The 14,931-nt window shown below is 38.2% G+C and overlaps 1 protein-coding gene across 3 annotated transcripts in view; it reads right to left on the reverse strand.

Annotated features, from left to right (window-relative positions):
• Positions 1-14,931, reverse strand: part of LOC135195595 (phosphatidylinositol 4-kinase beta-like) — a 398,649-nt gene that overhangs the window by 181,229 nt on the left and 202,489 nt on the right. Inside the window, exon 1 of one of the 3 annotated variants that reach the window (XM_064221914.1) lies at positions 774-1,912. The exons of the other annotated variants lie outside the window; for them this stretch is intronic. The gene's annotated coding sequence lies outside the window, so the exon portion shown is untranslated. Of the gene's footprint in view, positions 1-773; positions 1,913-14,931 lie in introns of those variants that run through there. 3 annotated transcript variants of the gene reach the window in all.

Genomic DNA, 14,931 nt, shown 5'->3' on the forward strand with positions numbered 1-14,931 from the left:
CTCAAAGAAATTAATATGTCGAAAGACTGCTGCAATTTAGTATTCGAGCTAACGAAGTACAATTGACTGTGATCATGGATCTCCAAATATAATTTACCTACTAAAATTCATATGCAAAACATGTCCATTTATATTATGCACATAGGATATATATATATATATTATATATATATATATATATATATATATATATGTGTGTGTGTGTGTGTGTGTGTGTGTTGTGTGTGTGTGTATTATAAGCAAAACATGTTCAATTACATAACACATATATATAAATATATATACGTGCGCGCACAAAATTAAAAATGCGAATGTGATTTAATAGATAAAAATAAAAATTTACAAATTGGAGAAAAAACATAGCCAAGACCAAACATTAAATACAGTATTTGTTTAGTAATGTCTCATCTGTCGTAAGGATTGCTTTACATAGCTGTTAAAAGCAAGCAAATTAGAAGTTAAGCAGTCATGGGCAATACACGTCTCATGCCAGAAAGTATGAATTAATATCATGAATATGCAATGACAACGACTGCAATAGGTAGGGTACCAACTGGTGGTGGAGGCGGGAAGGGGGGCGGGGTTAATCATAAGTATATTAAGGATCCAGGGCAGTGGCCCTTGTCTAGTTAAGGATACTTGTGTTAGGCTGAATTTAATAGACTGAGTGATGCAACATTACTGGGTGATGGCCCCCAAAAAGCAGTCGCTCTAAAACAAACGGGAAAATATGACTTTTTATGAATATAAACATAAAAAACGATCAAACTCACCTGTCATTTTGGATGCTGTTTTCCGGAAATACATATGTGCTACCAAAACTCTCTTCGGCGGGATGTTCGAAGATAAACCACGAATCAAAAGAAACAGTGCAACGAAGGGGGGAGGGGCGAGTCTGATCCAACAATAACACTACCGAGATGGGCGTCTATCAACAGCAGTTTCAAAGGTGGACGCGAAACTCCTTCTGATTAAACTGTCAAACTCTCCAGGGACCACAAACAGACGGTGTTGTAGGTGTAGGTTAGAATACTTGCTGTAACTCTCAGGTCTCAAAGGAAGTGCCGAGAACGCTGGGTGGTGCCGTAGGGTGGTTTCTATTGCCCTAAACTACTAGTTCTACTTGATGTATGATTTTGGCGACTCAAAACTTCGCCACAGGAAACAGATCAATAATTATCCGGGATACTTGACATCTGCACTTGTTGCGTCACCACTGAACGCCTGACATCTGTTGCACACTGGAATATCCTGAAAGACACGGCTGGGTGCCCAACGCCTTGACAGGTATGATGACAGTCCTTCTGACACTAGGAACTCACAACAGTATCAAATTCTTCAGTGGGGGGAAAACACATCCACGAGATTTTGACTCGCTTCTAAAAACTTGGGAGGGTTGGCTGAATTCTCCTCCGTGGGAACAATAAAAATAGTCCCTGAACCTTGGCTTCAAAGTCACAAATAAACACACACAGGACTTTCTTCCCGCAAGTTGCGGCAGAGTTGACACACTCACAAGACTGCCTGGGGTACGGGGGGAGGGGTTCCACCTCCTCCTCTTGTCAGGGAGATGCTGGGGGAAGGAGGGTGGGAAGGGAGGGAGGACGGCACAACTTTACAGACACATCCAACTCCCTCTCGCTCGTTCACTGACGTTTCTTTACGAAAAATGCTCCAAAACAGAAATGCAGATGAATTCACAAGCGGCTCTTCTTCCTTCCTCAACGGAACGGGAGGCACTTCGTCAACACAGAACGAGGCAGGCACACTGAAGGAGGCGCTGTAGGTAGGAGGACTAAGAACAAAACTTGCAGGGAGGCTGAAGGAGGCAGGAAAAAACGCATTCACAGGAGAGGATGAACTTGGAGCTACCTCCTTCCCCAGTCGGCGAAGGAGAGACACTATCGCGCTAACCCAGTAATAGAGCACGGAGGGACCCCGCTCTCGGCTGTGTGAGACGTGAGGCATGTTGGGAACCCACATGGGGCCGCTGGGTTTCCTTGGGTCCCCTGCCTCAGGAGGAGGAGGCAGAGGACCCGAGGAGGAGGCCAGACAGGGAACAGTGGGGAACCTGCGCGCGCAGGCCACAACAACCCCACCCCGCATTGCTTCGCGTTTCGCGGTACCTCCAGACTGACATTCAATACACTGGACACCGACTTCGCTGACATTACGAAGACCATCGAATAAAATATCTATCATATCAAGGAAAAGTCAACTGATGAAAAGAGAAATAATAATCAATTTGTTTACACAGCTACAAAGCATTTCCTGTCTGCTGCTTCTTCATAACCCCGTCCCATCATCACTCGACATCTGTCTGCATAACGCCAGGAACATTCCTTGGCCAATCAATGACAATCACATCAGGAACGTCATGTAACGCTAGGAACCCTTCACTGACAGGCAAGGTTTTAATCTGTGTCTCATTAACTTACTTTACTATAATTTATACTTAGATTCTTGAAGAATTATCATCCATCCCACCCTTCCACACGAGTACCTTCCCCCCATCCCCACCCTCACTCCTCAGGACCCAAAGCAAGCCATCAACTCTCCCATCTCCCCCATCAAAACAACCCCCTCCTTCCCCCAACCCATCACCCATCTCCCACCAGACGGAATCCCAGGCTATATTACCCTCTTCGTTCACGACGACTGGTTGGTTGGTTGTACAGCCGTTCACGCAGCCCCAGGCGTTTCCCAACACACTATTCAGTTGCTCTACTACTACTACTACTACTACTTACATCTTACTCTATTCAGCTGCTTTACTACAACTAATACTACTACATTTTACACCTCTATTCTGCTACTTTACTACAACTACTAACACTACTACTACTACTACTACATTTTACACCTCTATTCTGCTGCTTTACTACAGCTACTAACACTACTACTACTACTACTACTACTGCTGCTACTACTACTAACACCACTATTACTAGAATTGCGACTTTATTCACCCGATTCACTATTACAACTATACAGCTCATTTGCTCTACTGTTACTAACTACCAGTATGGATCCCAACTAATACATTTACAACAATGTTAAAGCCACATTTTACTATGTCAGTCAGACCATTCCTTCCATAGGACGTCAGCTTTCAAAGACACCCCAAGAACAACTTGCATTACAATATATTCTGTTACAATTCACACACTAGTTATAACTTTGCATAGAGGGAGATACAATTACTAAAGATATTCAGTGTAGTTCATACCCCACGAAAATACTGAATGATGCGAAACGTTCTTTTATGAATGAGCTTCACTGATGAGAGAGACGCCCTTTTCGACCATTTTAATGAATCTGGGCTGATCTTGCAACGAATGCGGAGGCTAAGACCGTGCTGATGTAAGTTTTTAAATTTGTTAATCTAAACTTTTAACCAAAGTCAAATCCTGTTGGGACGACAAAAAAGGTGACAGGGGCGGAAATCCTCAGTGCATTTTCAGAAATGCATTTGCTTCATATAATGACAATAATACTTACACAACTGAGGACTGGAAGCATCTGGCAAAAGCTCTCGACAAAACACTTTGGGGATATACCTTTCAGTTTCTGTGTAGACTTGATAACCTTCTCAGTCAACGTCTTCACATTTTCCTTACACACCTGGGGATTATTTCCGAGTCCGTTCTTATTCTCCTAGCGCACCTGGTACCCTAGCCCAAGGTCTAAATAATATACCTACTTTCCCCCCCATTCACCTGGTGACGATTCCCCCATCTATCTCATTTTCTCTACACACCCAAATGGCGATTTTTGAAAACAAGACTTGCACACCTGGTGATGTCTGTCAAAAACATACTTTCTCGACACACCTGAATACTCTCCTCCTGCTCTCGCCCCAATGTTTGATAAAATGAAAAGCTTAAATTCCTGAGACATCTGCAAGTAATGATACAATTATCCCATTATACTTTCTTTAAAAGCATCGTGATAATTCTAAAATATCGTATTAGGTATTAATTTGAAATGAAGTTAGTCGCCTTGAACAACGGGTAACATCAGATCAGTGTGTTATTACGTCAAGATTTACGGATTCTACATGTGTAATCTGGTAAGAAAGCCGGATATCTGATTTTCTTTTCGCACATAGTAATTAATATCTTGAAAACTGATATATATGCATATTACAGGAACAACTAATTACCAGTAAACTTCTTAGTATCCTTGAACTTATGGTAATATGATAAGATCTTTCATAAACTTGCATATTCCTAATATCTTACACCAGTATTCCATTCTACTCTTCATAGATAACTAATAAAAAAAATTAAATATTCTTTACACAGATGATGACAATTCAGCACTAAACAAACAAACCTTTTCTTAATCGTCTTCGCAAGCCACGGTAATGTATACTATTTAATTTAATTAAGTTTATATCTACAGCTTTCTTTTTCTCTACATTCAAATCTTACGTCGTCTTCCCAATGACCCCTATCTGAGGCTGATACCCTTTCACAGCTGGATCGACTGGTGGGTAACACAAACACACACCCACATCTATATATATATATATATATATATATATATATATATATATATATATATATATAGATGTGGCGTGTGTGTGTAGTGTGGAGTTCACATAAGCTACTTGTGATCTGATTCTCTCTCTCTCTCTCTCTCTCCCCTCTCATCTCTCTCTCTCTCTCTCTCTCTCTCTCTCTCTCTCTCTCTCTCTCTCTGAGTTCAACAAACTTTTGCCCAAGAAATAATTACGCAGTTTGTCATTTGGAAATGTTCTCTCCTTGAAAGCATTCACTGACTATTAACGATTTCTTCAACTTCGGTTTATTTCCTTTTTGTCGTTTCGTTGTTCGTTCTAGTATATTTTGTGTATCGGGTATTTATTTCCTGAGGCAAATTTCTTCTGACAACACACAGTTCAACATTCGTCTTGATGATTCAATTCTTATTTAGTTATAAAGTTTATTTTCTTAAATAATACATTTTCTAATCCATTATTGTTTTGCATATTTGCTAACTTTTTCTTAATCTACACTCACATTTTTGTGTACATTAATCAAATGTTAGCTAATATGCAAAACAATCATGGATTAGAATAATGTAAGTATCATTTAAGAAAATAAATTTGATAACTAAATAAGAATGGAATTATCAAGACGAAAGTTGGACTGTGAATTGTCAAAAGAAATCTGCCAAAGGAAATAAATACGCGATACATTCAATCCTACTCGGTTTCTAAAAAATTATATTTTACTTTCCTGAAACCTACTCTATGAATCTAAATTTTCTGAAACCCTGTTAATTCGAAAAGGAAAAATATTTGTTAATCTTCTTAAACATGACTAAATTTTCGTCAAAAAATTTCCCCACTTTCCCAAATCTTGGTAAAATCTTTGCATATCTTATTTGGGGGTTTCGGACCCTAATTATTTCCGAATTTTCTACTCTTACTTCTCCACCATTGCTCAGAGCTACAAGTGTTGCTTTTTCCTAGACGTGGCAAGAAGCATCAAATACAAGAAATCGGCCAATGACTTCGATGTTCCTTAATCAACGCATTCCAGGCATTCCTGAAAGGAGAGCTATTCACAAACACAAGAGCAGAGGAGCAAGAATGACGTCGTTAGGTTCTACACTTTATTATCCGATGTATTTAGAGTAACATCTATTGACGGTGCTGATCCAAAGAAGTCTGGTCGTCAGACAATAAGGCCTTTCATTTTCCACCAATAATTGCTCTTTAGGAAGCTAAATACAACGTAGAGGAATCCCATTCAAGATATAAGAGAATGCCTATCTAGGGTATCACGGATAATAATAATAAAATAATAATAATAATAATAATAATAATAATAATAATAATAATAATAATAATAATAACATAACTAACGGAAATAATAATAATATAATAGAATCTTCATCAACCGGCATTTAATTTATATAGAATCTTCTCATTCGTCTTTTTATTGTCTGATCAGCATGTAGCTGTGAGGTCAGGTTTCCTAAGGACATATAAAGATTTCAGTTGTCTTTAGGAAACCTGATATACCATCTGCATGCTGATGAGAAAAAAGATAAGAAGAAGAATTGAAAGATTCTATATAAATCAAACCTCCTAATATAATAATAATAATAATAATAATAATAATAATAATAATAATAATAATAATAATAATAATAATCTGGACCAAATGTGTAGCACGTGTCACAACAAGTCTTAACATTCAGGAAAGAGAAGCAATCAAGTTAAGAGGTAAATGACGAGGTAATTATGAAGAAGGCGAGTACAAACGTAATGAACATTAATGAAGCGATAGTAGTTATGTGAACAGGATATTCATCCTTGATTCCAAGTCACGGGAATGACATGAAAGCAGTTGCAAACGAACTTTTAGGGAAGCGACCCCATTCTTACCTGAAGATTCAATTGACTTGAAGTAACAAAATGAATTGCAGTGCATCATAAAATTTCTACAGTAGTAGTTTCAAGATATAACTATTTAACAGATATGAGAGAGAGAGAGAGAGAGAGAGAGGGACGAGATGGAAAATGGGGGGGGGGGGGGTGGGGGGGGAGAGGAGGGGGGGGGGGGGGAGAGGAGAGAGAGAGATGGAGGAGAGAGAGAGAGAGAGAAATATAATTATAAAACTACAATGCGAGAAATTATTTCTTCCAGGGGGACACATCCGAACCTTCTCTTAAATACTACTGCTGAGAGAAAAAAACAGGTCTGTAATTCAACATTATCCTGCAATGTCCCCAATGGTTATAAAAAAAAAAGATAAGGGAACAATTACCACACAATGACGAATAATTACCAAATACGACAAGAGAAGCTGCAGACGGTAAATAACCATGAAACTTCTAAACAGCAGCCACTACTACTTCCTTGTATCCGTGGATATTCCATTAACTCATCAACCGAAGGAGGCTCGAGAATGTCTCATCGATGTCCTGCATAATAGACTTATCATAGAGCGATACGTCTCTATCATAGATGATTAATTGTAATAACAGGAAGGACCTATGTACTTTATACATGAACTGGCCAAAACTAGTTACCTCTGCTGTGGGTTTGCTCTGAATAAACATTACTTAAGAGTGAGGTGCATTGGTGATACGTATGTATCACATATAATAGTGTCACAATAGGGTACCATTCAGGGGACACAGAACCTTAATAATTAATAATAAACGCTTCTACTAATAAATAAAATCCCTACATTTCAAATATTATATCAATCCTACCAAATACTAAATGGCAATGAATTTTACACACACACACACACACAGAGAGAGAGAGAGAGAGAGAGAGAGAGAGAGAGAGAGAGAGAGAGACCCGCCAATCCATGCTGTCCTCAGCTGAACATCACATGTCACTCTTATATGAGATTACATAACACGGTATCTGGGGGAAGAACCAGTTTCCGTGAGCTGATTGTCTTTAGCTTTCCTTTTAAGAGTCGGCTGACGCAACGATTACACTATTCTATGACCAACTTTAGGGACGGTACTCAATGCATTTTTGCGCGCACATGTGTAATACACACACACACACACACACACACAATATATATATATATATATATATTATATATATATATATATATATATATATATCAGAACAAAAATCCACGAAGGAAAGAGAAACGATGGAGTTCTTTATGGGCCTACTGACTTCTTGTGCTTTATGTTATCCTTCACTTTTAGTAAATATTTGTTATAATAACCCAGCCCACAAAATAAAAATGTTTTATCTATCTATCTACATATATTTGTGGTCCTATGTGTCAGCATAAAGGCCAAGGTCCATTACAACACTGGTTTAAAGCGAATTACTATATTTCGGTGGACTGACTCCCACCCTTAGCAAGTACTGGGAGTCAGTTCACCGAAATATAGTCCTTAGTCCATAGTGTTTTAAGGGGCTTTTTATACCTGAGACGTATCCTGTTTTAACAGAGAATTTATTTACACACACATCAGATATATATATATATATATATATATATATATATATATATATATATATATATATATATCCTTGCCACCCTTTCGTCTTGGGAGGGGAAACTCCTCCATGTAAGATAGTACTGGCTCCACGCAGGTTAGCAACCTCGCCTCGCGATCGATCTTACGGGGGAGAAACGTCTTTAGTCCGTTTAACGATTTAATGCACTGTCAATCTGTTGACCTAGGCAGTGAATTCCGGAAGCTGTCAATTAATCGACTACGGTGGGCCCACGGGTCTCTTACCCTGGGGAGGAGGAGGACATGGGGATACTGACTGACCTCTTCTAGAAAAAGAAAGAAAAAATAAAAGTTTTGCTCTGGATCGGAAGGAACCAATCCCTTTAATGGCCCAAAAAATTTATGGCTAAAAAAAGAAAAAAAAAGAAAAAAAAAAAAAAAAAAAAAAAAAAAAAAAAATATATATATATATATATATATATATATATATATATATATTATATATATATATATTATATATATATATATATATATATTATAAACACACACACGAAAAGAACAGCCATAGCTGACAGCGTATGTGGCTAAAATTTCTTCTTAAAAACGAAGCGAATTGAGGGCCATCAAAAGTCTCTCTCCTGTGCGGAGGATTTCAAATTTGCTTTCATAATATTTACATACTAAGCATATTATGGAAAATACTTATTTTTCATACAGCAGAAGAAAAGACCGGAGTTGCGCCAACTGGTCAATTAGTCATAGTTTCATTAAAAAAAAAAAACTGAAAAGTGGATTGACAGGTATTTACTCTGGCAGTCCAGTAAGCGACTATGTGACTATATCTTTCATCCTCTCACAAACATACGGGTATATCACTGGGTGTCTTATTGAACGATTATAAGCAACTGCATAAAGGAAACCAGTCGAATAAAAAGATTAACGAGATAACACCTCCTCCTATAAGATTTATTGCAAATTACCAAGCCCATATCTTCCTTGGTAAAATTTAAAAGAATTAATTAAATTACATGGCAAAAATATTTTCATAATTATGATAAAATTGCCCAGCTAACGTCTACCTTAACAGTAAGAAGGTAAATTATAATTTGAACTTTCCTTATAAACATGAAAAATGTCCGTAACTCCAAGTCACGTCTTCATTTAAATATCAACTAAAAGGAAAGACGACCAACAAATATCCTCATGACCGATAAGACCAAGGAAAGACATTTACATGAAACGCAATTTCCTTTTCCACGAGCATGACATTAACACCTCAGCACAGCACACCTCTCCCATCACCCCCCCCCCTCTCCCCTCCCCTCCAAATACCCTTCCCTCATAAGGCTTCCTTCTTGAAGGGGAGTGTGGATAAGGGTGCGAGGAGATACGGTCTTGAAGTGTCTCTACCTCGCGACCTAAGGGCTCTACCTCCCGCCTAAGTGCTCTACCTCGCGACCTAAGAAAGGGACAAGATACCGACGCCTAAGTCACTGCGCTTATTTCCAGGAATGGCTGACCAAAACGAGCTGTGTCGAGTCTGGAACTTATTACGATGTTTGCTTGTAGTTGGGTATTGCGCGGTTTGTTTATCTGGGATAGTAACTGCCCACATCCAGTAAGTATGTGCACACACATATAAATACACATACATTTTATATATATATATATATATATATATATATATATATATATATATATATGACTGGTAAAAATGTTCTGTAACAACAGAATTCCATCTAATAAAAGGAGCCCATAAAAACGTCAAAATATAGAATGAAAGGTAGGTAATGAATGAGAAAAGTTACAGAATAGGCGGTATTTATACCAAAAGATCCATATATACATATATATATATATATATATATATATATATATATATATATATATATATATAATATTTTGTTACTTGTTGATGACTTATCCAGGTCCCCCACCACTTCAAAGCGCTCGCAGGACCTCCAATATCAAATGTCATGGTGTATTCATCATATGCATTTGATCATCACATTCCAAATTCACTGTTTGATATTCCATATCATAGCATCGATCAAACAAAAAGGTTTTAAGTTTTTTTTTTCAATATCAGTAGACCCCCTTAACTGGTTATTTCGTTTAATAATGAAATTCCACTAACCATAAAACCATAATTATCACATAAACAAAAATCCATATAATGACACATACGAATAACATTTCCTTGATGAAAAAAAAAATTACAAAGATTACGTCTTAAACAACTACGTCAATAATCGCAAAAGGCCTTTATACGTGAAATCTAAAATCTCAGAAACAATACACAATTAACACTAATTTTGGCAAGTGCCAAAGTGGCAGATGGCCGGTTTAATCAAAACCAATCACTCTAAAAAATAAAAAATACGCACGAACAAGCAAAAACCCTGGAAAACGTACAAAGGCATCTGCGAATACACTGCTATTAATATATCCAAAATGAGAGCCAAAAGACCCGTATCTTGCAGAGAATCCTTCTTGCAATTGTATCCTACAAATAATAATAAGTCAAGACTGTTCAAAAGGCCACTGACCAACACATAGTCCAGCGTTTTATTATTATTATTATTATTATTATTATTATTATTATTATTATACTTAGTATTAATATTAATGCATATATGTGATAGACCCACTCACAAACATGCTATAGCTGCTCCAGTTGCATTCAGTTTACAAAGTTTTATATATACATACATACATACACACATACACACACACACGCGCGCACACATATATATACATATACACATATATATATATATATATATATGTGTGTGTGTGTGTGTGTGTGTGTGTGTGTGTGTGTGTATAAATATATATATATTAAGTTGGATGCATCTGAAACATCTATGACATTCAACACCATATATCATTAGTATTATTATTATTACTTATGTGCAGGGAACTACATTATTCAACACTATATTATTATTATTATTATTATTATTATTATTATTATTATTATTATCCCTTACGTGCAAGCAACTACAGACATCATCGGTAGAACGGTTATCAATATTCCTAATGAGATAGCAAATGATGACGTCAACTCCTTAAGCAAACCTTCAGCAGAGTGTAAAATGACCTTACGTGCAATTTACAGTAGCATAGAGAGAGAGAGAGAGAGAGAGAGAGAGAGAGAGAGAGAGAGAGAGAGAGAGTACGTACGGACCTAAAAGGATTAGGAGCCATTATCTGCCCCGTGGCTAATGGCGGTTTTATTGCAAGACACGCCCTCCCTTCTCCTCCCATACGATAGTCAACTAAAAATATCTGTGACACGGGTCTCTTTATATAACAATTACCTCTTGACAGAGCTCTAATTACATGACGACGACGATGGAAATGACGATGTCTCATGTGTATGACATGATATAAATTGAAGAAAATTCTCTCTCTCTCTCTTAAAGGACTTAGTGATTTCTTTAAGCTATCTACGTCTGGATAAACTGAATCTCTCTCTCTCTCTCTCTCTCTCTCTCTCTCTCTCTCTAAAAGGCTTATGATTTAAAATACCATACCTACGTATGTATAAACCGAATCTCGCTCTCTTCTCTCTCTCTCTCTCGTCTCAGGTCTCGTCTCCTCTCTCCTCTCTCCTCTTCTCGTCTTCTCTCTCTCAAAGGGGCTAATTATGTTACCTATGTTTGGATAAATTGAATCTCCCTTCTATCTCAAAATGGTTAATAATGTTACCTATGTATGGATAAATTGAATCTCCCTTACTCCCACAAAAATTTTCTCTCTCTCTCTCTCTCTCTCTCTCTCTCTCTCTCTCTCTCTCTCTCTCTCTCTCTCTCAAAAGGTTCTTTTCCATGACGAAAAATAACCAGAAAGGCCATAGCGGCTTCTGCAACCTCCGAACAACCACAAAAAGCGAACTGGTCCGATCCAGCCCACGAACGCCTGATGAATGAGGACACTGCAGTGGAATAAGCAAACGGTGTCAATACTACACAATTATTATGAAAAGGAACAAAGATAATATAAAGGGGGAAAAATTAAATCCAACAAAACCCTCTGCAGTAAAAAGCAAATGAAATTAATTAATAAACTACATCCACTGCTCTGTCAACTAAAATATAAACTTAGGATCTGCCAACTCCTTCAAGAATTTGCAACTCGGCGAACAGTGATTGAACCTTTGTGTAAATCTCACACCGATATTTGTCTTTAACCTTTAGATTTATATGCAAACGATTCAACACACACACGAATGAGTAATCACTTCCGTCGCCAGCGCATTCATTATCAAACCGCGCACTAGGAAAAGCTTGTCCATGCAGAATATTTTCCTCCCAACTTTACCATTTTCTTATTTGAAACCGCACCCACCTCCCCCGGCCCCCCCTAGGAAGTCGGGTGGGTTTTACGCATTCATCCGTATCAGTTTGTTAGTGTCTCTCTCTCTCTCTCTCTCTCTCTTTCCAGAAGATGCATTAGCAATTCTCTGGTTGGTAGACACTAGAGGTGCCTGACACTGAGGGACCTAGGGAAACCCGAACAAGATGTAAGGTCTGTAAGGTAAAGGTAAGTAAGGTTTTCTCTCTCTCTCTCTCTCTCTCTCTCTCTCTCTCTCTCTCCGGAAGATGCATTAGCAATTCTCTGGTAGACACTAGAGGTGCCTCACACTGAGGGACCTGGGGCAAGCCCTAACCGGAACAACGATTAAGGTAAGGCTGTAAGGGTAAGGTTCCTCCTTCTCTCTCTCTCTCTCTCATCGTCTCTCTCCTCTCTCTCTAGAAATAATAAATAAATAAATAAAAATTTCAATGAAATTCTGTAGGGTTGAAATGTGGGTCATGAAAGATTTGGAAATCTACTGAACAGCGGTATAGATAAAGGTAACACTTCTACCACAGAAAGGGACACTGCAAAGCAAAGGCAGTTCTCAGAAACATGGAAATTAAACTTCCATTATCTCATAAAACGCTGTTGGTTCCGCAAATTTTGCTCCGTCAAGGCAATGTAATTATGAAAAATATCAAGATCAAACAGTAAATAAGTACATGAGAGAGAGAGAGAGAGAGAGAGAGAGAGAGAGAGAGAGAGAGAGAGAGAGAGAGAGCAAAACTGGATCATAAAACGCTGTTGGTTCTACAAACTCTGTTCCGTCAAGGCAATGTAATTATGAAAAATATCAAGGTAAAAAATAAATAAGTATGAGAGAGAGAGAGAGAGTAAACGAGTTTCCCGTCGATCATAATTACGTTTTGACTTTTCACCTCGCTCTAACGCTAACTACTGGGGTCACTCACCTCTCGTCAAGCGAATGTCAAAATGAAAGCTCTTTCTGGTCCATTGACATTCTCGTATTCAGAACGAGCAACGAGTCTTTGAAAGACTGCAGTCATCATCAATATACTAAGACTTGACAAAAATAATAATAATAATAATAATAATAATAATAATAATATCTGAGTGGATCTTGTTTGTCCTCCCAGGGTAACAGTAGGGAGAGACATGACACAACCATCCACCCCCAACAAAACCGGTTTGTAAGCCCCAGGTGGGGAAAAGTTAGGTAGGAAGAACGGGAGGGTAGGGGAGACATCCACCCTCCTCCTGCAAACCTATTTGTCCGCCCGGGTGGTGGCAAGGGTAGGAAGGGAATCGAGAGGGTAGGGGAAGATAGCAGCGCCGGGTTCCAGCCCCGCCAACAAGCTCGTAGTAAGAATAATAATAGCAAGAGATTTAAAATGGAGAAACAAATCCACACTTATGAATCTGCGCAACTATATTTCTCGAAGCTTCTCTGTTTAGCTTTATTTTTAAAAGATATAGTTGTACAGATACACTGTGGATTTATTTCTCCAATGTAATAATAATGATTATAGAAAGTGGTAAAATCACAAACAGTAGCAGCATTAATGATGATGGTTAACAAATGAGGTAAAATTGCGTTCATGACAAGGACAAGTGTACCACGATTCCACAACCTTAGATGTGCACATTTTAACTAACAGTAACAGTAACCCAACTCAAGGACTGAACTTTCAAATGTAGGATACAAGTTGCCATTCATTTCCCTTATCATAAGTCAAAGTATTTTAGTGGTCATACAATCTATCAAAATTGTAATCATCCCACACATGTACATTGTTCCCAGTAATCCTTAAAACCACATACCCCTCAAGATATAGGGTGGCAAGGTTAGTACTGAACCACTATGTGAACGGGCCCTTAGCAGTCTGAATAACCTTTATACGGAGTTTTGAACAGTCTAGGCCCAAAAAAGTAGTCTAAAGACACTTCGTTCTTCTCTGATTTAAAGATTTAAATATGAGCTTCCTTTACTTGAAATGAAAATAGGGATATATCATAATACAAGCTCTTTGATATGATGTATATGAGGCCGAACTACATGAGAGTAAAATGAAAGGGATTTTATGAGGCCAAACTACAAGAAAGTCAAATAAAATCTATTTTTCTATTTGGGAGCATTTACTTTTTTTCTGCTTCAAAGCCCAGCCCATGAACACTTTGCTGAATACCCAAAATTCCCATTCAAAAGAACAGATGGGAAGAGAAGGGGGAAAAAATTAATCGTAAAGAGAGAAAACACCAAGAACCTACACCATGTATAATATTACCCAGGTCTGAAAAAAAAAATAAATAAAAAAGTATACGAACAAATAAAGGAAAAAAGCAACCTCTAAAAGGATGAGTAAGAGGGGGAACCGAACGAACGAACGAGGGGCATCATCATCAGTATTAATAAAACCGGACAAAATGGCAGGAGCCCCGACCTCCAATCACAGCCATAATCAACCAAAAGCGCCGCTGCCTTCTTGGCCCCCCTGGGGCTCCTTCCCTTTCCCCCCCAACAAATGGGATCACGTGGTGGACATGTCACGTGTCCCTTGTGTCCCTGGTGTCCCTGTGCCCATGGGTTGGAGGGAGTATGAGGGAGTTCGAATGTTCTAGAAACCTTGTTTCTAACCTGACATGAC

This window comes from Macrobrachium nipponense, chromosome 16, assembly GCF_015104395.2.
Source record: "Macrobrachium nipponense isolate FS-2020 chromosome 16, ASM1510439v2, whole genome shotgun sequence".
In the NCBI taxonomy this organism is placed as follows: Eukaryota; Metazoa; Arthropoda; class Malacostraca; order Decapoda; family Palaemonidae; genus Macrobrachium; species Macrobrachium nipponense.